Consider the following 25,963-nt stretch of genomic DNA (forward strand, 5'->3'; position numbering starts at 1 on the left):
GCAATATGCCCTGTTCACTGATGGGTCCTGTCGCCTTGTGGGAAAGCATCGGAGATGGTAAGCTGCTGTATGGAGTCCTATACAAGTTGCAGAAACTACTTAAGGAGAAGGTGAATCGAGCCAGTTTGCAGAGGTGAAAGCCATGCAGCTGGCCTTGGATATTGCTGAAGAAGAAAAATGGCCAGTACTTTATCTCTATACTGACTCATGGATGGTGGCAAATGCCCTGTGGGGGTGGTTGCAGCAGTGGAAGCAGAACAATTGGCAGCGCAGAGGTAAACCCATCTGGGCTGCCGCATTGTGGCAAGATATTGCTGCCCGGGTAGAGAATCTGGCTGTAAAAGTACGTCACATAGATGCTCACGTACCCAAGAGTCGGGCCACTGAAGAACATCAAAACAACCAGCAGGTGGACCAGGCTGCTAAGATTGAAGTGGCTCAGGTGGATCTGGACTGGCAACATAAGGGTGAATTATTTATAGCTTGGTGGGCCCATGACACCTCAGGCCATCAAGGAAGAGATGCAACATATAGATGGGCTCGTGATCGAGGGGTGGACTTGACCATGGACGCTATTGCACAGGTTATCCATGAATGTGAAACATGCGCTTGCAATCAAGCAAGCCAAGCGAGTAAAGCCTCTCTGGTATGGAGGACAAAATATAAATATGGGGAGGCCTGGCAGATTGATTATATCACACTCCCACAAACCTGCCACGGCAAGCGCTATATGCTCACCATGGTGGAAGCAACCACCGGATGGCTGGAAACATATCCTGTGCCCCATGCCGCCGCCAGGAACACCATCCTGGGCCTCAAAAAACAAGTCTTATGGCGACATGGCACCCCAGAAAGAATTGAGTCAGACAACGGGACTCATTTCTGAAACACCCTCATAGACACCTGGGCCAAAGAGCATGGCACTGAGTGGGTATATCACATCCCCTACCATGCACCAGCCTCCGGAAAAATCAAACGATACAACGGACTGCTAAAGACAACACTGAGGGCAATGGGTGGTGGGACATTCAAGCATTGGGATACACCTTTAGCAAAAGCCACCTGGTTAGTCAACACCAGAGGATCTTTCAATCGAGCTGGCCCTGCCCAATCCAAACCCTTACGTACTGTAGAGGGGGATAAAGTCCCTGTCGTGCACATAAGAAATATGCTGGGGAAGACAGTCTGGGTTACTCCTGCCTCTGGCAAGGGAAAACCCATCCGTGGGATTGCTTTTGCTCAAGGACCTGGGTGCACTTGGTGGGTAATGCGGAAGGATGGGGAAGTCCGATGTGTACCTCAAGGGGATTTGATTTTGGGTGAAAATAGCCAATGAACTGAATTGTATGATGTTAATTGCTATATGATATTGTATATCATCATTTCTGTGGTTGCTATCAATGGTATAGCAGTAAAAATCACCCAGATGAACGAAGAAGGAACTCCGATGAAACCGAGCAAAGTGCGACGATGATAGAACCGGACAAGCGCAGCGATAATGGAACCAGGCCTTGCTTCAGGATGCAACAATCCAACACTACACACCACCTCTCCTGCCCTGAAAGACTGTTATGACAGATGGAGCCCAAAGTCATGGACTAAATGAACTCAATGGACATTTTAGAGGGATGGCCCATAGACTAAGGGAATGATATCTGTGTGTGTATATATATATACAAAAAGACAAGATAGGTGGTGGTGATTAATTGGAATGCATTGGAAACTGTGAGATCTGGGCATGACGTAGACGTTATAGAATAAGGGGTGGATACTGTCCTGGTTTCAGCTGGGATAGAATTAATTTTCTTCCCAGTAGCTGGTATAGTGCTGTGTTTTGGATTTAGTATGAGAAGAATGTTGATAACACACTGATGTTTTCAGTTGTTGCTAAGTACCCTATTAGTCAAGGATTTTTCAGCTTCTCATGCTCTGCCAGGTGCACAAGAAGCTGGGAGGGAGCATAGCCAGGACAGCTGACCCAAACTGGCCAACAGGGTATTCCATACCGTATGACATCATGCTCATTATATAAACTAGGAGGCAGAGTTTCTACCTCAGTGTTTTTATGACTGCATACACCCTTCTGTACCTGCTATTTTCTCTCATTAAGTACAGAAAAACGTGCTTTTCCATGCTGAATCACAGGATATATTGCCAGCAAACATTTTCCATGTTATTGCAACCCACAAGAACGTTGTGGGAATTTTATGAATAGCAGCAGCTAACTGAGATTAAACTGCTGGTTTGGGATTTTTTTTTAAACCGTCTACTGATTTTTGGATGATTTGGCTCAGAAATAATCATTTAAACATATGGAATACCAATAAAGCTCTAGAAAAGAAATAATTTATAATGAATATTAAGTTAAATAATCTAGGCAGTCAACCTAATGAATTGTTTGGGCAAAAATAGATATTAACCACCAGAAAACAACAAATGTTACTACTTAAATGTTGAGGGTTGCTGCAGATCCAGTTTTAGGCATTTTATTGCTTTTATAAACTGATGAACACTGTTTACAGGATTGATATTCTCAAGCCCTACCACCACTGTCATCCACTGCTTGGAGTTAGAATAGTGAAAAAAAATCTAGAAACAATTTAAATCTATCCTCAAAACAATTAAAATGCATGTAAATTATGATGCTCCAGGAATTAATCACTCCAACAGATGGCTGGTAGCTTGTTAATATGATTGAAGCAGACATTTTTCTTTTTTTGGAATCCCATACCTTGAAGACTATAGGAATGCCGAAGGACCACCAAAAATCAGGTTGCTGCAGCAAAGGGATCTGACTATAAACTAATGACTAAAATGATCTGGAACACCAGAGACAAACCATTTGGGGCAATTCAATCTGAATCATATTTTTCACCCTTCCTTACTTTCTATCCAGCTATGGCCTCAACTCTATACATCATCAGCCAAAGTGGGATTTGGATGTGGACCCTGATTTCACAGATTGTCTTTCTTACTGTTGGGATAACAGCTACATTAACAGCCACAGCAACTTGCAAGGGTTTGCAGAGGCAAACCCTTGTTTGCAGAGGCAGCTCTTGGATCCCGGGAAGCAGAACTTCAGCTTGCTCTCAGCAAAACATTTCAATGTCTGTCTTTTTTTTGAAGAGCCTTGAAGATGAACTCCCTTTAAATATACCTCTAGGGCTGAAAGGACAAGGTGTTGGGGGCCTAGAGAAATGTTCGCTCTATTATGCACATATACGTGCACACACACATGTTATATACAGTGATTTGGTTAAGTCTGATTATTGTATAAAGAACGTTTTCAGTCACTCAGGCCATGCTGTGCCTTGTCAAGGGGCAGAAGACCTGTCCTTCACAGGGGAGCATAGGTGAAAGCCTTAAGCCAGCAGTCTGAGCTACCTCCAGAAGCAACATAAAACCATCATTGCCATCACCATGGCAGGGCAGAGCTAATTAGTAAATTGATGCCTCTGTACTGCTTCTAGGATCCAATCTACTATCTTCACTCATCATGGCTTTGTCCTCTGTAATTTAGTTTGGGATACTATGGGTTTCTGTTCTCTCTAATTGGAGGTGACGTGGCTGCGTATTCCAGCTTCAGGCTTTGGTGCGGTGTGGTTGTGCATCCCAGCTTTTTGCTCTGCACAGGGATCACAATTTCTAACACATTAATTTCCAAATTTAAAAACTCAGAACTTTACTGATGCTGTAAAATAAGTAAACCAAGACCCGTGGTCTAAATTAAAGATTGTGAGCAAAGTGGGACAGAACCATATTCCAATAAATAACACATCACAAATAAATTAATAAATAATGCACTTCTGCAAATCCCATCTTGCAAGGTAGTGCTTCTGTCTTCTTAAGTGACAGGCAACAGATAAATATCACTGTGACAGTCTCTCTCACACCATGATGGATGTGTTTATTAGAGCTTCCATTTAGTCAGCACTCCCAAAGGAACCTCTTAGAAAATACAGATTTTATAGGTATTTAGGCAGTATTCAGAAAAACCAGTGATGTACCATTTACAGTGCTCTGCCACAAGCTCTGAGCCCTGTCAACGGCTGCTGACAGAGAGCTGTCGACTGACCCAGGTCCCACAGCTCAGGAGAAGGAGAGCTACAGAGCTGACCTGACAGGATGCCAGGGGTCTTGGCAAATTGCAAACAGTGTTGGGAATATCACAGGCCCCCTCTGCAAACAGTGAAAGATCCAGTTGTGTCTACTTGCTCCACAGAGAAGCTGGAAAGAGTTAAAAAGAAATAGGACAGGGAAACATTTTCTTCTTTGCGGATAAAAGGGATAGAAAGAACTTTTTACGTAAACTACTAGTGTGGGCTGATAAATAACCCATCACTTTTCATCTCTTTCCTCTTTCTCTTATCAAGACTTACAATGGTCAGAGGTGGTGCAGGAGGTACCAAAACCCTTTTTGGAGACTTCCTTGATGCATAGGATACTTAATCCTGCCTTTAAAATCATAAAGTTAGTTCCTAAAAAAAAAAAAACAAAACACTTTTGTGATGTAGCTGTAATATAATCAACAGGAATTTTCTGCTGCACAAGAAATATCCTCTTTCCCTCTTGCCAGCTCCTCCTGCATCTCTGATCTTCAGTCCTACACATCTCCTGGTTTAGTTTATAAACTGGCTTTTTGGATGGCTGAACTTACCTTGACTTTCACCAAAATATATCTGGAAATGTTGAAGAAACCCTGGTAAATTACAAATAAAGGAAAAGTCCTATTGCTTGAGCAAATAACAAAGCCTTTATATTGGACTCTTAGGCAAGGTGATAGGAGAACATCACTCAATCTCTTGCACAGATAAGAAGCTTGCGCAACTTTATACCAGTATAATGTTACATGATTGTAATGGCCTTTTCTTCTATTCTGGTAATTCCTGTAATCTCTTCCTGGAATATAAACATAATAATCATAATATAATATATTGATACATATCACAAACCAGTATATAGCATATTCACCACTTAGAAAAACCTTCACCCTATACCTGCAGTTCACAAGAATTCAAACCCAGTGGTCAAACATTACTATTCAGTTAAAGCAACTTGCTGGTTTTATGCTCAGATTGAGTTTCCTCTGTGTTGAGTATATTAGTAGACATGTGAAGTTAAAATCTAAATTCAATTGTTCCTGTGCACCATATCTCAGATCAGAATCTGACCAGTAATATACACTCCCCAGACAGTTCAGAAGAATAATTCATTCATAAAAGTTTCAATACTGTGCCAATCTATAAAATATCTATGTTTTACGTAAATCAGGAAACAGCATTTCCGACTAGAGGAAAAAAGCTATATCAGATCATTGTATCACGTTGCCTGTTTGATTGAAGGGCCTTTGTGTTGGAGCAAAGCTCAGAGCATTTTGAAAATGTAAACACAGGGATCACTCCATAAAAATTATATGTGCACTCTAAACTAATACATAGCTCTTGGTTGCATGTTATACAGTAAGGCGTTTAAAGGGGTCATCATGATGATATATGAATGGCAGCACAGCCAAGACATTCCATTAGAGTTGTTTCTTATTGCATAAAAAAAATTCCCTCCCACTCAGAAAATGCTTCAAAATCTAATTATTTTGTATAATACGCCTCTTCTCCTCTTCCTCCAGGCTATATCAAACACTAGAAGAGGATTCTCTGCTTACATGGATTTTATCTTTATGAATTGCCTAATCTTTTCAAAAAATATGTTTTTACATATAACTCTTGAGCACAGCCCCTTAATTAACATCAGGAATGCTTGTGGACTGAAAACAAAGCCGGTTAGTGAGTCTTGAAATTACATTCAGAACCAATTGCATTGGCATTAGCATTCCTGAACTGAAGTCAATATCTAGTTCCTGAATTATGTGCAGTGCCCCATGTAGCAGGTAGTCAAACATGGAATAAAAAGCTTGGGGTATTACATTATCCAGGAGCACACTGTGCACTGTGGCAGGGCGAGCCTCACCTCCATGACACAGTACCTCTCCTCCATCTCCTTTTCTTCACTCAGGGCCAGGGAGAAGATCACGGGGAGGGGGGAGAAGGTAGCCTGAGGATGAGAACACACACATTTTCACAACCGTGTGAATGTGCTTTCAAGGATCAGGGGTGGGGGCAGTAATCCTTCAACTAACCCTCAAAAATATCCACAAGGCTTTAAAAAAAAAACCAACAAAAAACCAAAAAAAAACAAAAACCAAAACAAAACCCACTGAGCTCATTGCAGTTTTTGCATTTTTAGGGTCACTTACATCTCAGTGTCAAGTGCTGAAAGTTAAATATCGAATTTGCTTCTTTCTTAAAGTTTTTTTAAATGAACACTGAGCTTTTCACTTGCTCTTAAGAGGCAGAGTTTTAGGAAACATTTAAGACATCCCATGATATATGATAGACTTCAGACCAGTTGACATCACTGCTATTGTTGTCCGAAAAGCGGATTCGTGCCCGGCGTGCAAGTAACCAATTCCACACATCAGGAGAGATATTGTTTTATTCAGGCCTGGGTGCTCGGTGGACTTGCCACAAATCAAGCACACCTGGTCTAATCACTTTTCTGCTTATATCTATGCTTCTCATACATATTTTAAGATTCTCTTTTACATATTCATTGAATTTCTGAGAACTAATTATAATATTACATCATCCTAGACACATGCGCACTAAAGTCTTTGGGGTCTTCTTGAGGGTCTCAAGTGGTCTCTGGTGGTCGGCAGGGTAGTGAACTCTTTGTGAACCTGTTCCTTTCTTCCCTTATAAGGTCGAGGTTTGTCTCCGAGCCATGTCTGGACCACGTTCATTTATGGTTCTTGATTTTAAGGTTAATCTTTACTAGAGTCTAACAATACTACACACCTGCAAACACAATACCTGTTAGTTACCTAACTCCTAAGCAACAAGTCGTCATTGTTTAGAATTAAAGAAGCGAGCAGTATGGAATAAGAGGTACTGTAACAGACTGTACCTACTGCATCAATTCCCCCCTTTGAGACTTATGATGTTGAGTATCATGAGTCTCACACCATTCACTTATAAGCATTTGGTCTACAAAAAGACATACATTGAATCATACAACAAGTAATTATAGCTAAGGTGACGACCAGTATTGCAAGTAAAAATAACTGTTTGAGCCAATTCAAATTTGGAAGCCATGAAAATAACCAAGAAAGATCTTATCCTTCTCGTTCCTTAAATCCAGATGTTAAGTCCTTTAATTGTTGAATTTTCTTCTCAACTAACTGTGAATTATCACTTAGGTTCTGCAATACAAAAAGAAGACATGTTGGTTACTTCTCGGGCTAAAAGTTCCCAGATATTTCGATTTCTATCCCATTTTGGCAATAGAAATTGGGATTCAGCTTTACTGATAGTCATAATTAATATCAACAGGCTCCATATTTTCTACTCCTAAACCCACAATTTCCTAATTAATTTGGTTTCCCTTCTAACAATAAATATTTTAAATATCACAAATAATTCAGCAACATCTTCGGTGACTCATCAAGTACGCTTTAAAGTTAATTTCAATGGTCCCTTAGGTGTAGATGTCCACGGTCTAGGAGGTATTTTGTTTATTTTGGTGTAATGAATCCAAGAGTCTATTTCTTCTAATTTTACAGCAGTGTTTGTTGTTAATAACACTTGGAATGGTCCTTTCCACTTTTCTCCAAGGGGGTCGTCCTTCCACGTTCACAGGTAGACTTGGTCTCCTGGACTGAATGAATGTACCAGAAATTCAAGGGGTAAAAGTGTGCTCAAAAGAACATATTTGTGTAAAGAACTCACCATTTTACTCAAAGACAAGAGATATTCAGTTAATACTTTTTTTCTCCTATCACATGCATTTGTTCAAACCTTCCTGTTAGATTGACATTATAAGGTTTACCATACAGAATTTCAAATGGACTTATTTTTTCTCTAGCTCTCGGGGTTACCCTAATTCTTAACAAGGCAAGTGGTAAAGCTTCAATCCATTTCAACTGAGCTTCCTGACATATTTTAGAAATTTGTCTTTTTAATGTTTGGTTCATTCTCTCTACTTGTCTACTAAATTGTGATCTTCTTAGTGTCTTACTCACATTCTTAATAACTTCCGCCACAAAATGTGGACCTCTGTCCGAGGACATCCCTAAAGGGACTCCAAATCTTGGAATAATTTCCTTTAATAAGTGTTTTGTTACCTCTTTTGCCTTGTTGGTTCGACACGAGAAAGTTTCTGGCCATCCAGAGAAGGTATCTACCAATACCAATAAATATCGGTATTGATTGCACCTTGGTAATTCTGAAAAATCTATTTGCCAATACTCACCAGGAATTATGCTTTTCCTTACCTCTCCAGGAGGGGGTCGGATTTGTATTTTTGGATTGTTCTTAAGACAAATCTCACATTTAATATTTTAGTCCCTATTAAATATCGTTTTACCGACTCGACCATTGCTTCTGCTCCCATATGTGTCTCAGCATGGGTTGTGACCATCAATTTCTTCATGATTTCGGGAGTTACTATACATTGTCCATGTGAAGTAATCCATCATCCTAGATCATTCTTTTTGCACTGTAATAGTCCAATAAATTTAAAATCTCTGTTCCATACTTTATAGGTGAGCCACTGGCAGACAAAAGTCTTCGCTCTTTTCATATCGCTCCATGGGCATGAACAACTCCAAAAGCATATTTAGAATCTGTATAAATATTAACTCTTTTACCTTTAGCCAGATTTAAAGCTCTTGTCAAAGCTGTTATCTTTGCCTTCTGGGTGGATGTATTTGGAGGTAATGCTTTTACTTCTTTATTTTCGGTTAAAGTTACCACGGCATAGCCAGCCCTCCTTGCTCCTTTCACAGCAAAGCTGCTTCCATCAGTAAATAATTCTTCATCCGGAGTCTGGAGAGGGACATCCCTCAGGTCTGGCCTGCTGGCATATACCTGTTCGATAACTTGTAAACAATCATGATTAGGATCACTCTCTTTTTCACTTAGCATTAAAGAAGCAGGATTTAAAATTGCACTTAGTTCAAAATGATGTCGTCTTGTTCCACTAACAGAACTTGATATTGTAGATTGAGGGGGTGCCATCTTGCAAATGGCTTTTTTTCTATCATGTCCCAATCTTGGTTGTCCTTGGGAAATCTCAAATCCCAAATAAATTACAGTTTGTTTTGCAATTTGTGCTTTCTTTTCTGACACCCTGTACCCGGCCATTCCCAAAAAGTTTAGGAGCCTAACAGTCTTTTCTTTGCAGATCTCAATAGTATCTGCTCCCAATAGGATGTCATCAACATACTGAAGGAGGGTGATTTGATCTTCCTTACCGGACCACTGTTCCAGTTCCTTATTCAGAGCTGCTCCAAAGATGGTTGGACTATTTTTAAACCCTTGTGGCAGCACAGTCCAGCAGAGCTGAGTTCTCCCGGTCGACAGATCTTCCCCTTCAAAGGCAAAAATCTTTTGACTGTTTTCTTCCAGAGGTATACAAAAGAAAGCATCTTTCAAATCTAAAACTGAGAAATGTGCATTTGATTCACTGATAGTTGTTAGCAGCATATATGGACTGGATGAATGTCTACCACTAATTGCTTTTTCACTGGAAGGATAGAGTACATTCTCTTAAAAGTCCATATTTGAGAAAATTATTTATTATCGTTTCAAATCTTTTCTGGCTTCTATACTAATAGGATATTGTTTCTTTCTTACCGGTTGAACTCCTGTTTTCAATTCAACTTTTACCGGTTCCACATTCTTTGCTCTTCCTGGTTTTTCTGTTGCCCAAACAAAAGGGTGAACTGCATCTTTAATTTATTCTGGGATTTCTTCAGATTCTTCTGTGTTTGTCTGTAATAAATAAACTTGGGCTTGCCAGGCATTAGCTTCAGGAAAATGAACTTGGATTCTTCCTTTTTTAAAGTTAATTTGTGCTCCCAATTTATTCAATAAATCCTGTCCTAAGAGAGGCATGGTGCATTCTGGTATATATAAAAATTCATGCATCAATGTTTTTCCTCCAATTTTACATTTTAAACGTTTCAACAAAGGCCTTACCTCTTTCTTTCCCGTGACCCCAACAATAGGTACATTAAATTTACTTATTGGTCCTTTACATGTATTTATAACAGAATATTTTGCTTCAGTGTCCACTAAAAAATCAACTCTTTTATTTCCCAGCTTTACTGGAACCAGGGGCTCAGCTGGGAGAATATAATTTTCTGCCCCCAGTCCCCATCATTCAGAATCCTCTCCCATCATAAGTAGATCAGCTTCAGGTGGAATTTGCTGTGGCCGAATCACAGCAACTTTCTTATTCTCTGGACACTCATTTTTCTAGTGTCCTTGTTTGTTATATGCAGCACATTGATTGATCCCCAACAGAGTAGACTGTTTAAATATATTTCCACATCCTCTACCTTTGCTCCTTAAATAGCCTCTGCCTCTTCCTTTCAAATATCTTCTTCCCCTACCTTCAGCACATCCTTGAGCATTCACAAAAGCAGCTGCCAGAATAGCAGCTTTCTGCTTCCTATCTTTTATTTTTTCTTTCTCCTGGTTTTTCTTTTCTTCTTCTTCTCTATTATTATATACTTTATAGGCAATCTCAATCAACTGTGATATAGTCATCCCTGTAATGCCATCCACTTTCTGCAATTTCTTTCGAATATCAGGGGCTGCTTATCCAACAAACAAAGTAGTGAATATTGCCCTGTTCTCATCACTTCCAGGGTCTAAATCCGTCCATTTTCTGGCTGCCTCACATAAGCGTTTATAGAAGGTGGATGTGTCTTCTCTTTTCCCATGAATTATCTGGGTTAATTTTGCTAAATTCTTTGGATGGGATATTCCATTTTTCACCCCATATAAAATCAACTGTTGATACTGTTTTATCATTAATTTCCCATAATTACTATTAGGATTCCAATTTGGGTCCTGGGTCGGCATAAAATGAGCAGGACTTTCTCTTGCATTTATTCTTTCGTTTTCCATATTAACTTTTTCCAATACTACCCTCTTTTCTTCAGGAGTTAACAAATTATTTAAAAAAATTTAAATATCTTGCCAATCTGGATTATGATTGTTAATAATTGTCTTAAAAGATCTATACACCTTTGCAGGATTTTCTCTATATGATCCTACCAATTATTTCCAATTAATCAAATCAGAAGTAGTAAAAGGTATTTTCACAAACACTGGTTCCCCCCTTAGGTCCACAGCCTGACGAAGGGGTGCTAATAAGACAGACCCCTGTTGGGTCCTAGTTCTGCCAGCTATTGGACTAAATGTATTACTTCCCCTTGCTTCAGTTTCGAAGCTTTCATTTTTACTCGGTGCCATCAACATCTGTATATTTTCTTCCTCTTCTCCTAGTTTTAAACACTGCTTTCCTATACTACAAGCAGAACAACAATGCGTTTTTGGTTCCTTGTCCTCCATCATCATCATCATCACATTAGAATCTGAGTCTAAAAGTTTACATTTTTTCCGAATTTCATGATCATTTCTCAAGGTAAAGAACAAGTCCACATAAGGGACCTCATCCCATTTACTCTGGTTGTCCACAAAATAACATAAGTTGCAAGATAGTACTATATTGCAAAGTTCCCAATTCTGGCCATTTTACCTCATCTTCTAATTTATACATTGGCCACCATTTAGTACAATACTCAATTAATTTCTCCTTTCTCAAAGGATCTCCCCCAAATTTTCCCCAGTGTTTTATGATGCATCCAAGGGGAGAGCAAGGTGTTACTTTAGGCTATTGAGTTCCCATATTTTTGCCCAAAAAGAACGTTCTTAACCATGATTTCATATACTCCAATCGTCACTGTCAAACGCATATGAATATACCTTTTTACCTTTGGCCACAATTCCTTACCAAATGCATGCACAATTTTATACTCCAGAACAATATCTCATTTACCTTAGCGTTGCACCGTTGAGTCGCTCACCTGCTCTGGTTGGGGAGAATACTCACGGAGTCCCCGATCAAAAGGTCGGTGCGCGCTGGAGTCCGGAGAGCAGGGTCTCCCCAGCGAGAGTCGGCAAGTCGATCCGGGCAAGGCTTCACAGCAGTCCCACCTGGGTCGCCAAAAACTGTTGTCCGAAAAGCGGATTCGTGCCCGGCGTGCAAGTAACCAATTCCACATGTCAGGAGAGATATTGTTTTATTCAGGCCTGGGTGCTCGGTGGACTTGCCACAAATCAAGCACACCTGGTCTAATCACTTTTCTGCTTATATCCATGCTTCTCATACATATTTTAAGATTCTCTTTTACATATTCATTGAATTTCTGAGAACTAATTATAATATTACATCATCCTAGACACATGCGCACTAAAGTCTTTGGGGTCTTCTTGAGGGTCTCAAGTGGTCTCTGGTGGTCGGCAGGGTAGTGAACTCTTCGTGAACCTGTTCTTTTCTTCCCTTATAAGGTCGAGGTTTGTCTCCGAGCCACGTCTGGATCACGTTCATTTATGGTTCTTGATTTTAAGGTTAATCTTTACTAGAGTCTAACAATACTACACACCTGCAAACACAATACCTAATTTTTTAAGCATCACATCTTCATTGTTTTAGAATTACAGAAACAAAAAGAACAGTATACAATGTTTGAAATTACAAAACGAACAAACTATACCTACTACATCAATTCCCCCCTTTGAGACTTATGATGTTAAGCATCATCAGTCTCACACCATTTACTTATAAACATTTGGTCTACAAAAAGACATACATCGAATCATACAACAAGTAATTATAACTAAAATGACGATCAGTATCGCAAATAAAAACAATTGCCTGAACCAATTCAAATTTGGAAGCCACGAAAATAACCAAGAAACATCTAACCCTTCTCGTTCCTTAAATCCAGATGCTAAATTCTTCAGTTGTTGAATTTTTTCCTCAACTAACTGTGAATTATCACTTAAATTAAAACAACACATACCTTTAAACTCTTCACAACCATGATTATGTCTTAAAAGTAAATAATCAATTGCAGCCCTGTTCTCAAGAGTAGCTTCTCTTATTTGTGTCATTTCCATGCCAATAGCTGAAAGTGCCTGAGAAGTATAATTTATATCTTTAACTAAAGCACAAGTAATTCTCCTTATGGTGTGATAATTCATGGCTACTCCAACTCCAGGCGCTAGGATAGCTGCAGCTGACATTTCACTTGAACTATATAAAGTGACTTGTGAGTCACAATCTTCTGATACTTGGTGTACACTCCTTTTAGCTTGTTCACTATGTTCTAAGTCCTTTTTATTTATCAGCAACGGAGCCATCCTCCCAATTGAACATGGACCTCCTGTTACATTTGCTGGGATATAAGAATATGCTATTCACCCGCATAATAAAAACCATCCAAGGGGTAATTTAGTATGGGCCCAGGCATAACTCAGAAGATGAGTAGAGTTACACCTCAAAGGGGGTTGCAAACGTGTTAAATTTTCACATTTAGAAGTACAATTTACAAACTTAACACAATGTCCAGCTGGGAGTGTTCCTCGTACCTTAACTCTTAACATCCCTCTCTCCTTGGATCTAGTTGTTTTTCCCAGACTATAAATACTATGGTAAGTTAACTTGATGTCAAAGCTCTGAAACATCATGTAGTTCCTTATCAATTCTAGAGGAGTTGGTATTCCTACAAGGCAAGAACTGTACATTCCTCCTACTGAATTCTCTGCTGCAATACAAAAAGAAGACATGTTGGTTACTTCTCTGGCTAAAAGCTCCCAGATATTTCGATTTCTATCCCATTTTGGCAATAAAAATTGGGATTCAGCTTTACTGATCGTCATAACTAATATCAACAAACTCCACATTTTTACTTCTAAACCTCAATTTTTAAATAATTTGATTCCTCTTCTAACAGTAAAAATTTAACTATTACAAATAGTTCAGTCGTATTTCTTGGTGACTCATCAAGTACACCTTAAAGTTAACTTCAATGGTCCTTTAGGTATAGATGTCCACAATCTAGGAGGTATTTTCTTTATTCTAGTGTAGTGAATCCAAGAATCTATTCCTTCTAATTTTACAGCAGTGTTTGTTGTCAATAACACTTGAAAGGGTCCCTTCCACTTTTCTCCAAGGGGGTCGTCCTTCCACGTTCGCAGGTAAACTTGATCTCCTGGACTGAATGAATGTACCGGAAATTCAAGAGGTAAAGGTGTCTTCAAAAGAACATACTTGTGTAAAGAACTCAGCACTTTACTCAAAGACAAGAGATACTCAGTTAATACTTTTTCCCCTATCACATGCATTTGTTCAGATTTTCCTGTTAGATTAACATTGTAAGGTTTACCATACAAAATTTCGAATGGACTTATTTTTTCTCTAGCTCTCGGGGTCACCCTAATTCTTAACAAGGCAAGTGGTAAAGCTTCGATCCATTTCAACTGAGCTTCCTGACATATCTTAGAAATCTGTCTCTTTAATGTTTGGTTCATTTTTTCTACTTGTCCACTAGATTGTGGCCTCCAAGGGGCATGCAAATCCCACTTGATTCCTAGTGTCTTACTCATATTCTTAATAACCTCCGCCACAAAATGTGGACCTCTGTCCGAGGATATCCCTAAAGGGACTCCAAATCTTGGAATAATTTCCTTTAATAAGTGTTTTGTTACCTCTTTTGCCTTGTTGGTTCGACACGGGAAAGCTTCTGGCCATCCAGAGAAGGTATCTACCAATACCAATAGATATCGGTATTGATTGCACCTTGGTAACTCTGAAAAATCTATTTGCCAATACTCACCGGGAGTTATGCCTCTCCTTACCTCTCCAGGAGGGGGTCGGATTTGTATTTTCGGATTATTCCTAAGACAAATCTCACATTTATTACTCACACTTTTAGCAATCAATAACATTTTAGTCCCTATTGCATATCTTTTTACCGATTCAACCATTGCTTCTGCTCCCATATGTGTCTCAGTATGGGTTTTGACCATCAGTTTTCTCATAATTTCGGGGGTTACTATACATTGTCCATGTGAAGTTATCCACCATCCTTGATCATTCTTTTTGCATTGTAATAGTTCAGCCAACTTATTCTCTTTTTCATTATAATTTGGGGATTCTAGATGAATTTCTTTTGATGGAATTAAAACATAGATTGTGGTACTTAGCGCTACACACTTGGCAGCTTCATCTGCCTTACGATTTCCTTGTATTGTTTTTGAATTCCCCTTTTGATGCGCTTTACAATGAATTACTGCAACTTCTTTAGGCTTCTGTACAGCTTCTAATAAATTTAAAATCTCTGCTCCATACTTTATAGGTGAACCACTGGCAGACAAAAGTCCTCGCTCTTTCCATATCGCTCTATGGGCATGAACAACTCCAAAAGCATATTTAGAATCTGTATAAATATTAACTCTTTTACCTTTAGCCAGATTTAAAGCTCTTGTCAAAGCTATGATCTCTGCCTTCTGGGCGGATGTATTTGGAGGTAATGCTTTTACTTCTCGATCTTCAGTTAAAGTTACCACGGCATAGCCAGCCTTCCTTTCTCCTTTCACAACAAAGCTGCTTCCATCAGTAAATAATTCTTCATCCGGAGTTTGGAGAGGAACATCTTTCAGGTCTGGCCTGCTGGCATATACCTGTTCAATGCCTTGTAAACAATCATGGTTAAGATCACTCTCTTTTTCACTTGGCATTAAAGAAGCAGGGTTTAAAATTGCACTTACTTTCAAGGCGATATCATCTTGTTCCACTAACAGAGCTTGATATTGTAACAAGCGACTAGGGGTAAGCCAATGATGTCCTTTTTGTTCCAGTACTGCAAGTACCGCATGTGGGATGTGAACCGTTATTTTCTGTCCCAATGCCAATTTTCTAGCTTCTTGAATGATAAGAACCGTTGCCGCATCTGCCCGCAAGCAGCTAGGCCATCCTGAGCTTACTTTATCTAATTGTTTAGAAAAGTAAGCCACTGGTCTTTTCCAGTCTCCAAAAAGTTGAGTTAAAACCCCCATAGCTACATGTCTCTTCTCATGAACAAATAGCTCAAAGGGTTTGGTCAGATTTGGGAGTCCTAAGGCTGGAGCTTTCATTAAAGTCTGTTTAATGTCATCAAAACTTTTTTGGCACTCTGGAGTCCATTCTAACAATTCTTCAGGGCCTTTGGTTGCCTCATACAATGGTTTTGCCATCAAACCATAATTTGGAATCCAAAGGCGACACCATCCAGCCATTCCTAGAAATCCTCTCAACTCTCTTTGGGATTGAGGGGGTGCCATCCTGCAAATGGCTTCTTTTCTATCATTTCCCAATCTTCGCTGTCCTTGGGAAATCTCAAACCCCAAATAAATTACAGTTTGTTTTGCAATTTGTGCTTTCTTCTCTGACACCCTATACCCGGCCATTCCCAAAAAATTTAGGAGGCTAACAGTCTTTTCTTTGCAGATCTCAGTAGTATCTGCTCCCAATAGGATGTCATCAACATACTGAAGGAGGGTGATTTGATCTTCCTTACCGGACTACTGTTCCAGTTCCTTATTCAGGGCTGCTCCAAAGATGGTTGGACTATTTTTAAACCCTTGTGGCAGCACAGTCCAGCAGAGCTGAGTCCTCCTCCCAGTCGACGGATCTTCCCATTCAAAGGTAAAAATCTTTTGACTGTTTTCTTCCAGAGGTATACAAAAGAAAGCATCTTTCAGATCTATAACAGAGAAATATGCATTTGATTCAATGATAGTTGTTAGCAGCGTATATGGATTAGGGACTACTGGATGAATGTCCACCACTAACTGGTTTATTGCTCTTAAATCTTGAACCAGCCTATATCCTTGGTTATGTGGCTTTTTCACTGGAAGGATAGGAGTATTGTAATCAGATTGGCATTCTCTTAAAAGTCCATATTTAAGAAAGTTATTTATTATTGGTTCCAAACCCTTTCTGGCTTCTATACTAATAGGGTATTGTTTCTTTCTTACCGGTCGAACTCCTGTTTTCAATTCAACTTTTACCGGTTCCACATTTTTCGCTCTTCCTGGTTTCTCCGTTGCCCAGACAAAAGGGTAAATTGCATCTTTAATCTCTTCTGGAATTTCTTCAGATTCATCTGTGTTTGTCTGTAATAAATAAACTTGGGCTTGCCAGGCATTAGCTTCAGGAAAATAAACTTGGATTTTACCTTTTTTAAAGGTAATTTGTGCTCCAATTTATTCAATAAATCCCGTCCTAAGAGAGGCATGGTGCATTCTGGTATATATAAAAATTCATGCATCAATGGTTTTCCTCCAATTTTACATTTTAAAGGTTTCAAAAAAGGCCTTACCTCTTTCTTTCCCGTGACCCCATCAGCTTCAGGTGGAATCTGTCGTGGCTGACGAACTTTTCTATTTTCTGGACACTCGTTTTTCCAGTGTCCTTGTTTCTTACATGTAGCACATTGATTGATCCCTACTGGAGCAGACTGTCTAAATATATTTCCACATCCTCTACCTTTGCCCCTTAAATACCCTCTGCCTCTACCTTTCAAATATCTTCTTCCCCTACCTTCAGCACATCCTTGAGCATTCACAAAAGCAGCTGCCAGAATAGCAGCTTTCTGCTTCCTATCTTTTACTTTTTCTTTCTCCTGGTTTTTCTTTTCTTCTTCTTCTCTATTATTATATACTTTATAGGCAATCTCAATCAACTGTGATATAGTCATCCCTGTAATGCCATCCACTTTCTGCAATTTCTTTCGAATATCAGGGGCTGCTTATCCAACAAACAAAGTAGTGAATATTGCCCTGTTCTCATCACTTCCAGGGTCTAAATCCGTCCATTTTCTGGCTGCCTCACATAAGCGTTCATAGAAGGTGGATGGATCTTCTGTTTTCCCTTGAATTATCTGGGTTAATTTTGCCAAATTCTTTGGATGGGATATTCCATTTTTCACCCCATATAAAATCAACTGTTGATACTGTTTTATCATTAATTTCCCATCATTACTATTAGGATTCCAATTTGGGTCCTGGGTCGGCATAAAATGAGCAGGACCTTCTCTTGCATTTATTCTCTCATTTTCCATATTAGCTTTTTCCAATACTACCCTCTTTTCTTCAGGAGTAAGCAAATTATTTAAAAGAATTTGAATATCTTGCCAATCTGGATTATGATTTTCAATAATTGTCCTAAAGGATCTATACATCTTTTCACGATTTTCTCTATATGACCCTGCTAGTTCTTTCCAATTCATTAAGTCAGAAGTAGTAAAAGGTACTTTCACAAATACGGGTTCCCCCCTTGGGCCCACAGCCTGACGAAGGGGTGCTAGTAAAACAGACCCCTGTTGGGTCCTAGTTCTGCCAGCTATTGGACTAAATGTATTACTTCCCCTTGCTCCAATTTCAGAACTTTCATTTCTACTCGGTGCCATCAACATCTGTATATTTTCTTCCTCTTCTCCTAGTTTTAAACACTGTTTTCCTATACTACAAGCAGAACAACAATGCGCTTTTGGTTCCTTGTCCTCCATCATCATCATCATTACATTAGAATCTGAGTCTAAAAGTTTACATTTCTTCCGAATCTCATGATCATTTCTCAAGCTAAAAAACAAGTCCACATAAGGGACCTCATCCCATTTACCCTGTCATCTACAAAATAACATCAGTTGCAAGATAGTATTATACTGTAGAGTTCCCAATTCTGACCATTTTACCTCATCTTCTAATTTATACATTGGCCACCATCTAGTACAATATTCAATTAATTTCTCCTTTCTCAAAGGATCTCCCCCAAATTTTCCCCAATGTTTTATGATGCATCCAAGGGGAGGGCAAGGAGTTACTTTAGACTGTTGAGTTCCCATATTTTTACCCAAAAAGAACGTTCTTAACCACGACTTCATATACTCCAGTCGTCACTGTCAAACGTATATGAATGTACCTTTTACCTTTGGCGCCACAAATTCATATACTCCAGTCGTCACTGTCAAACGCATATGAATATACCTTTTTACCTTTGGCCACAATTCCTTACCAAATGCATGCACAATTTTATACTCCAGAACAATATCTCATTTACCTTAGCGTTGCACCGTTGAGTCGCTCACCTGCTCTGGTTGGGGAGAATACTCACGGAGTCCCCGATCAAAAGGTCGGTGCGCGCTGGAGTCCGGAGAGCAGGGTCTCCCCACTGAGAGCCGGCAAGTCGATCCGGGCAAGGCTTCACAGCAGTCCCACCTGGGTCGCCAAAAACTGTTGTCCGAAAAGCGGATTCGTGCCCGGCGTGCAAGCAACCAATTCCACACGTCAGGAGAGATATTGTTTTATTCAGGCCTGGGTGCTCGGTGGACTTGCCACAAATCAAGCACACCTGGTCTAATCACCTTTCTGTTTATATCCATGCTTCTCATACATATTTTAAGATTCTCTTTTACATATTCATTAAATTTCCAAGAACTAATTATAATATTACATCATCCTAGACACATGCGCACTAAAGTCTTTGGGGTCTTCTTGAGGGTCTCAGGTGGTCTCTGGTGGTCGGCAGGGTAGTAAACTCTTCGTGAACCTGTTCCTTTCTTCCCTTATAAGGTCGAGGTTTGTCTCCGAGCCACGTCTGGATCACATTCATTTATGGTTCTTGATTTTAAGGTTAATCTTTACTAGAGTCTAACAATACTACACACCTGCAAACACAATACCTAATTTTTTAAGCATCACATCTTCATTGTTTTAAAATTACAGAAATGAAAAGAACAGTATACAATGTTCGAAATTACAAAACGAACAAACTATACCTACTACATCACGACCACTCTTTCAGTAAAGAAATTTCTCCTAATGTCCAGCCTAAACCTCCCCTGGCGCAACTTGAGGCCATTTCCTCTCGTCCTATCGCTAGTTACTTGGCAGAAGAGACCAACACCCACCTCACTACAACCTCCCTTCAGGTAGTTGTAGAGCGCGATGAGGTCTCCCCTCAGCCTCCTCTTCTCCAGGCTAAACAGCCCCAGTTCCCTCAGCCGCTCCTCATAAGACTTGTGCTCCAGGCCCTTCACCAGCTTCATTGCCCTTCTCTGGACACGCTCCAGCACCTCCATGTCCTTCTTGTAGTGTGGGGCCCAAAACGGAACACAGTGTTCGAGGTGCGGCCTCACCAGTGCCGAGTACAGGGGCACGATCACCTCCCTAGTCCTGCTGGCCACACTATTTCTGATACAGGCCAGGATGCCATTGGCCTTCTTGGCCACCTGAGCACACTGCCGGCTCATGTTCAGCCGGCTGTCAACCAGCACCCCCAGGTCCTTTTCCTCTGGGCAGCTTTCCAGCCACTCTTCCCCAAGCCTGTAGTGTTGCCTGGGGTTGTTGTGGCCCAAGTGCAGGACCCGGCACTTAGCCTTGTTAAACCTCATACAATTGGCCTTGGCCCATCGATCCAGCCTGTCCAGGTCTCTCTGCAGAGCCTTCCTACCCTCAAGCAGATCAACACTCCCGCCCAGCTTGGTGTCGTCTGCAAACTTATTGAGGGAGCACTCGATCCCCTCATCCAGATCGTTGATAAAGATATTGAACAGGACCGGCCCCAGTACTGAGCCCTGGGGAACACCGCTCGTGACTGGCCGCCAACTGGATTTAACTCCGTTGTTCCAGAAACAATTATATGTTTGTTTCTTTAAGTGGTTATTAAAACCTCATATTATTTTCACACCATTTATTTAGCAAGATTTAACATACAGCCCTTCCTGGAGAGGGTAAAGTCAGCTTTGGCTGCTTTTACTAGCTACTTTTCTAGAGAAACTCTGGCCAACTCATTTCAGATTCATGTATTTGCTCTTTCTTTTGTCCTCTGTGCTCCACCTCTAGGTTTCTAAGCTCCAACCTTTAAATTTTTCCCTTTTTTTCAAAAGGGCAAGATACCAAATTCACTGCTGACGTAAGTAGTGAGAGAAGGGGTTAAGGGAATTTTAGTAGTTGAATGATTGATAGTAGTTAAAGGATTGAATCAGTAGATAAAGTTCGATACTTTGTTAACTATTGTGTGTAAATTAACTGTGGCTCCTCACAAGGACAGTTCCTGATAAGAACTAAGAACTTGCCTTAAGAAACCAGCTAAAATCGACCCTACGGTTTGGGCAAGAGCCAAGGAACAACTGAGCCTGTGCAAGAACAGAAGGTTACTAGCGGTGACGAAGAGGAACCACTAACCTTCATCCCCACGACCCCCGACGACCACCACTAGGAGGCAATGCGCAAGCGTAGATGGGAGGGGTTCATGGAAATAACGTCTTGGAACTCATTTTAATACAAAGCGGGGACAGGTCATGCATATGTATAGGCGTATTGCGAAACTTTATGTATATGTAACACTTTGCTGTATATATTTATGGTGAATACCGCATTGGCGCGCGCACAACTTTGGTGGGACTACCCCCCGTGCTGCCCAGCGCTGAATAAACATACCTACTTTACAATCTTATAGATTGTGGAGTCCGTTTTCCGCAAGTCAGTAGGTGCAGCTCTAATTAAGTCAATGGGGTTACACCTGACTATGTCAGCAGTGAATTTGGCTCAACATCCCTAGTGAGCAAAATGTCACATTACCTTTGCTGAGCAGGACATTTCAAATAAAACATTAGCAAAAACAATTAACTTTTAGCCATTAATCCCACTGAAGCTACTTTCAACCTCCTAAGGATTGAAGTCAATTCCCAGTAAATGTCTTTGACTTAATAGATTGTGATGCTTTGGTATGAAATATAGTATTGAATGACATTGAATTAAGCAGCATCGTATTGTATTTCTATATATAAATTATATTTTAGCACACATCTGACAACTTTTAACTATAATACTTAAGAAACTATCAGTAATGGAGGAGATCATACAGAACATTGCATTATATAATACCTATGAATTTTGCAAATGTATTATGTATAGCTCTAATATTACACCAAGATATAATATACTTTTGTATTTCATTAGCATCCCATTTTACACCAACAAAGATGGAAGATTTAGAAATAGCATGGTTCCCTTTGGCACAAAACAGGTAGTAACAAATCTGGATGAGTGTAAGGTAAGAATGCAGTCTTGCTTCCAACACCTTCTTTACAGCTATAGAAAGAAAGGGGTCAATATATTATCTAAAGAATTTGAAAGCCCAAGTTCAGCTCCTTGCTAGATGTCCCTGAACAGTACATGGCAGCTCACAGCCAGGTGCATGTGGACCAGCAACTCCACTATTGCACTCTTGGGTGCCCTGTTTCTTTGCAGTGCTCATAAGACCCAGGTGGGGTGCATGGGCTCCCGCTTCAGAAAAAGGATAGAATTACTGGATTCTCATAGGTCAAACCCCGCTGTATGCAGCCAGAAGGAAATGCTGGAGACAGAGATGGGTGTTGAACCCTGTCCCCCACTAGGACTGTCACTTTCTGTGCCTTGCATGGAGTGATTCCTCCCATTCAGGATTTGCAGCCCTAAACCTTTCCTGGGAGTTAAGTACCTTAACCCTTTATTCTAAAGTCCAATGAAGTGACAATCTTTTTCTCAATCAGAAAGCCAGAAGAGAAGGAGGGGAGGCATGAACCCTGTCTTCCAGTTCCTCTCTGGATGCTCCACAGGGAAGAGAACTGAAGTTGAGTTCCTACATCCATCCAGTGGGACATTTGCCCTCTGTCACCCAATACTAAGTGGACAAACAGGTTCTTTTAGGGATCCTTGGCAGAATGATGACGGCACTAAATAGTAGTTACAATTAAAGCTTTATTTTCTTAACAGGATATTATGATTAGTATAGCACAGAATTTATGATTAGAATGGCACAGGATTTCTACAAGCAGAACCAATATAGTATACAATCTGTAAGTAGCATAATACAGAATTTATAATACAACTTATAATTTCTAATCACCTGGACCCTCTGCAGATTGGGTCATATATGGTTTGCTGTATCAATATAACAATCATAATCTAGACTTGAAAATCATATAAAAGAATACGAGTCGCTCGCTCAGTCCTCGGAGGAAGCAGACAACAGTGGAGGCGTCCCTGGCCACCGGGGGGTCACGGGTCTCACTGTCCAGCAGCAGTTCCAGTCCAAGTTCCCCACTTAGGACTTGCAACTGCTTGATTTTATAGACAGTGCTCTGTGTGCTGTTATGCTTCCCTGTTCTGTGACAGGATCATCAACAACACCTGGTTGGCTGGGTGCCTGGGACCTTCAAGGCCAGTAAGGAAGGGAGTAATTGGCCTGGCGCCCAGGAATCTTGAGGCCAGTAGGAAGGGGAAAGAAGAAATCTGTTTGGTTTGTCTACTTGGTTCACAGGACCTTCAGGGCCTGATAATGAGGGAAAGGGAATGAATACGTGACCCACTCGATCACAGAGAATGGCTGCTTGCCTCATAAAATGGCGTTAGTTATGCTAACCACATTACCAGGGGTTGGGAGCAGGGGGTACTGGTCACACCCTCCCACCTGTCGCGAAATACTGATTTAGGATCCTGCCGACTATGCCAATTTGTCGCAAAATACTGATCTAGGATCCTGTCGACTACGCCAATTTGTCATGAATGAGTGGTTTTGAGGTCGCTTAAAGAATCACTGGCAAAGGTATCAGCAAAAGGTGATTTTAATAGAAATTTGTAAAAGCGCGACTTAACAGAATTCGATGGCAAGGTTCACTGTATTACTCATTACATGGATTAAGTATACACAGGGAAAATCGTGTCAGAATTATGTTGGAATGATTTATAGAAAGACCAAGAACAAAAGGGTAAGGGAGACCCTCCCGTTGAGTCATGAGGTTCAGAGAAGTCCCGGCTGGATCCAATCTTAGTCTCAGACTTGGACAACCGTTTGTGTCTAATACAAAAGGGATAAGGAGACCCTCCCGTTGAGTCACGAGGTTCAGAGTAGACCCCCTTGCTTTCTAAACTCCTTCTCAGAGAGGAGTCTAGGTGCAGCTGGATCTACCCCTAGTCTCAGACTTGGGCAACGGTTTATGCCTAAGGGGTTATACGTGTTTAGTAGCAATTTAAAGTGTCTAGCAACAATCTAAAGTTCATTTACAGTTTTAAGGTAGATCATAAGATTTTGACAGCACTTAATCATTGACTAATTTAACAGTTACAAAGCAAGTTAATCAAGTTTACTATAATTACTAAATTACAGATTATGCTTATTGTTAGTTATCTAAATCAATACACACACACACAATATAGATCTATTCACACACAAGGGCCCATAGCTAGGGAAATTCATGAAAGACAAAGGCCTATAGCTAGATAAAGATACCAGTTAAAAATTCCCCTCGAGTCTGTGAAATACTCCCGTTAAATGCCTTGGCATTTCTCAACGGGCAAAGGGTTGAGCCCCGAGGAGTGTCTCGGCCAAAGAGTGTTTCAGCCCAGGTCCCGACGGTCCTCCGAATATCACAAACTTGAGAGTTTGTGAACTCTGAGAGGCATCCCACTCAGAGGGAGACTCTGGGCGCAGCCCGCTGCGGTCCAGGAGAACTCAAAGGGTCTCACTTGGTACTGCTGTTTATAGGTTTGCAAGATGATTGGCTTTAGTCATCAGTAAATTTCCATCTTGGCCACAGTCCCAGGTGGTTTGGGGTAGTAATTATGGTATTGTTCCATGGTAACCATGGTATCGTTCCACTTGAGCTACGATCCAGGTAGGGAATGCTTCAGGGCTGTCAGAGATGATGAATTATCCCCTGCTCTTGTTCCCTACCTTGATCAGGTAGCCGGCGTTCCTGGTACGATCAGTGTCACTCCCCACCTTAGCCATGCAAGAGTGCCTGGTACAGTCAAGGGACGCTCAACCGCCCAACTCGTTACACAATGGCTAAGGCCTAACAGGAGTTCCTGAGATCGTAGAGTGGCCCAGGGGAAGGGGGGAAATGCACCACCACACCACCCTTCTCTCAGGTGCATGGGCTAAACACTACATTTTAGAGTCATCTCTCCCTTTCCTATTCAATATTTACTTAGAACATGCAAACTGTAGCAGCCACAGCAGGAGATGTGAAGAGAAAAACCTTTCCTTTGCTCCAGACTGCTCCCCAGTGTGCTGGTCACTTCTCTTTTTCAGGAGCAGAAGAGAAAGCCCAACTCACAGAGAAAAGAACTGAATAAAGGTCACTCACTACTTAGGTGACTGCTGCAAGAATCTCAGTATTTTAATCACAGTGTCCTCTCGAAGGTAAGCACAGCTCCCCAACTCCACATACGTAGCCTCACCAGCCAACACAAACATTTGCACATTGCCTAATGTGGATAAAGTTGAATCCAGGGGAATAAAGTTCTGAAGGAGCAGATTATTAACAAAAGACTTCCAAAAAATACAAGTTATCAGTTATATTTGGCCATCAGGTGAAAAAATATTGACCAAAACTAGGAGCACATGATCAATGATCTTGAATCTCTGCCTCATCCATTTTTAATCATCATTTTCCCAAGGAGAGAAGAATCTGGCTTCCCTGAGGTCCTTTCCCATGTACCCAGAGGGGCCTGGGGAGAAAGGAGGTTTGTACTTACCAGGTAGCAGACCAGGGAGGAGAACTGCCTGGTTAACTTCTGTACTCCAGGATACAAACATTTTTGCCTCCTGAAAAGATACCTGAATATTAAAATCTCCAATATTTAATATTGGCCTAAATTTTACCATCCCTTAACCAGGACCTGAGTTCTGCTCTATATCAAATCAATTGAAGCCAATCACAAGGAGTGATTATCTGATAGCTAAGTATCCAAAGCATATTAAGATTCTTTACTAGGGAAAACTTACAGACTTCAGCATTCACATAAACTATCGTGAGTGCATTCAGACCAAACCTTATCTGCAAACGAGAGTGTGTATACAGTTAAGAGAGAAATATAATGCTTTATGTGGGTACTACCTAGTGGCAAAGGGCTGGGATTTCCATGTGTTAATTTTGATGGAAATAATATGCACATTCTGGAAAGAAGATCCTGTTAACCAGGTACCCAAATATTTTTTATTTCTTTGGAATTTGTGTTTAAAT

Source organism: Calonectris borealis, chromosome W, assembly GCF_964195595.1.
Source record: "Calonectris borealis chromosome W, bCalBor7.hap1.2, whole genome shotgun sequence".
Lineage (NCBI taxonomy): Eukaryota > Metazoa > Chordata > Aves > Procellariiformes > Procellariidae > Calonectris > Calonectris borealis.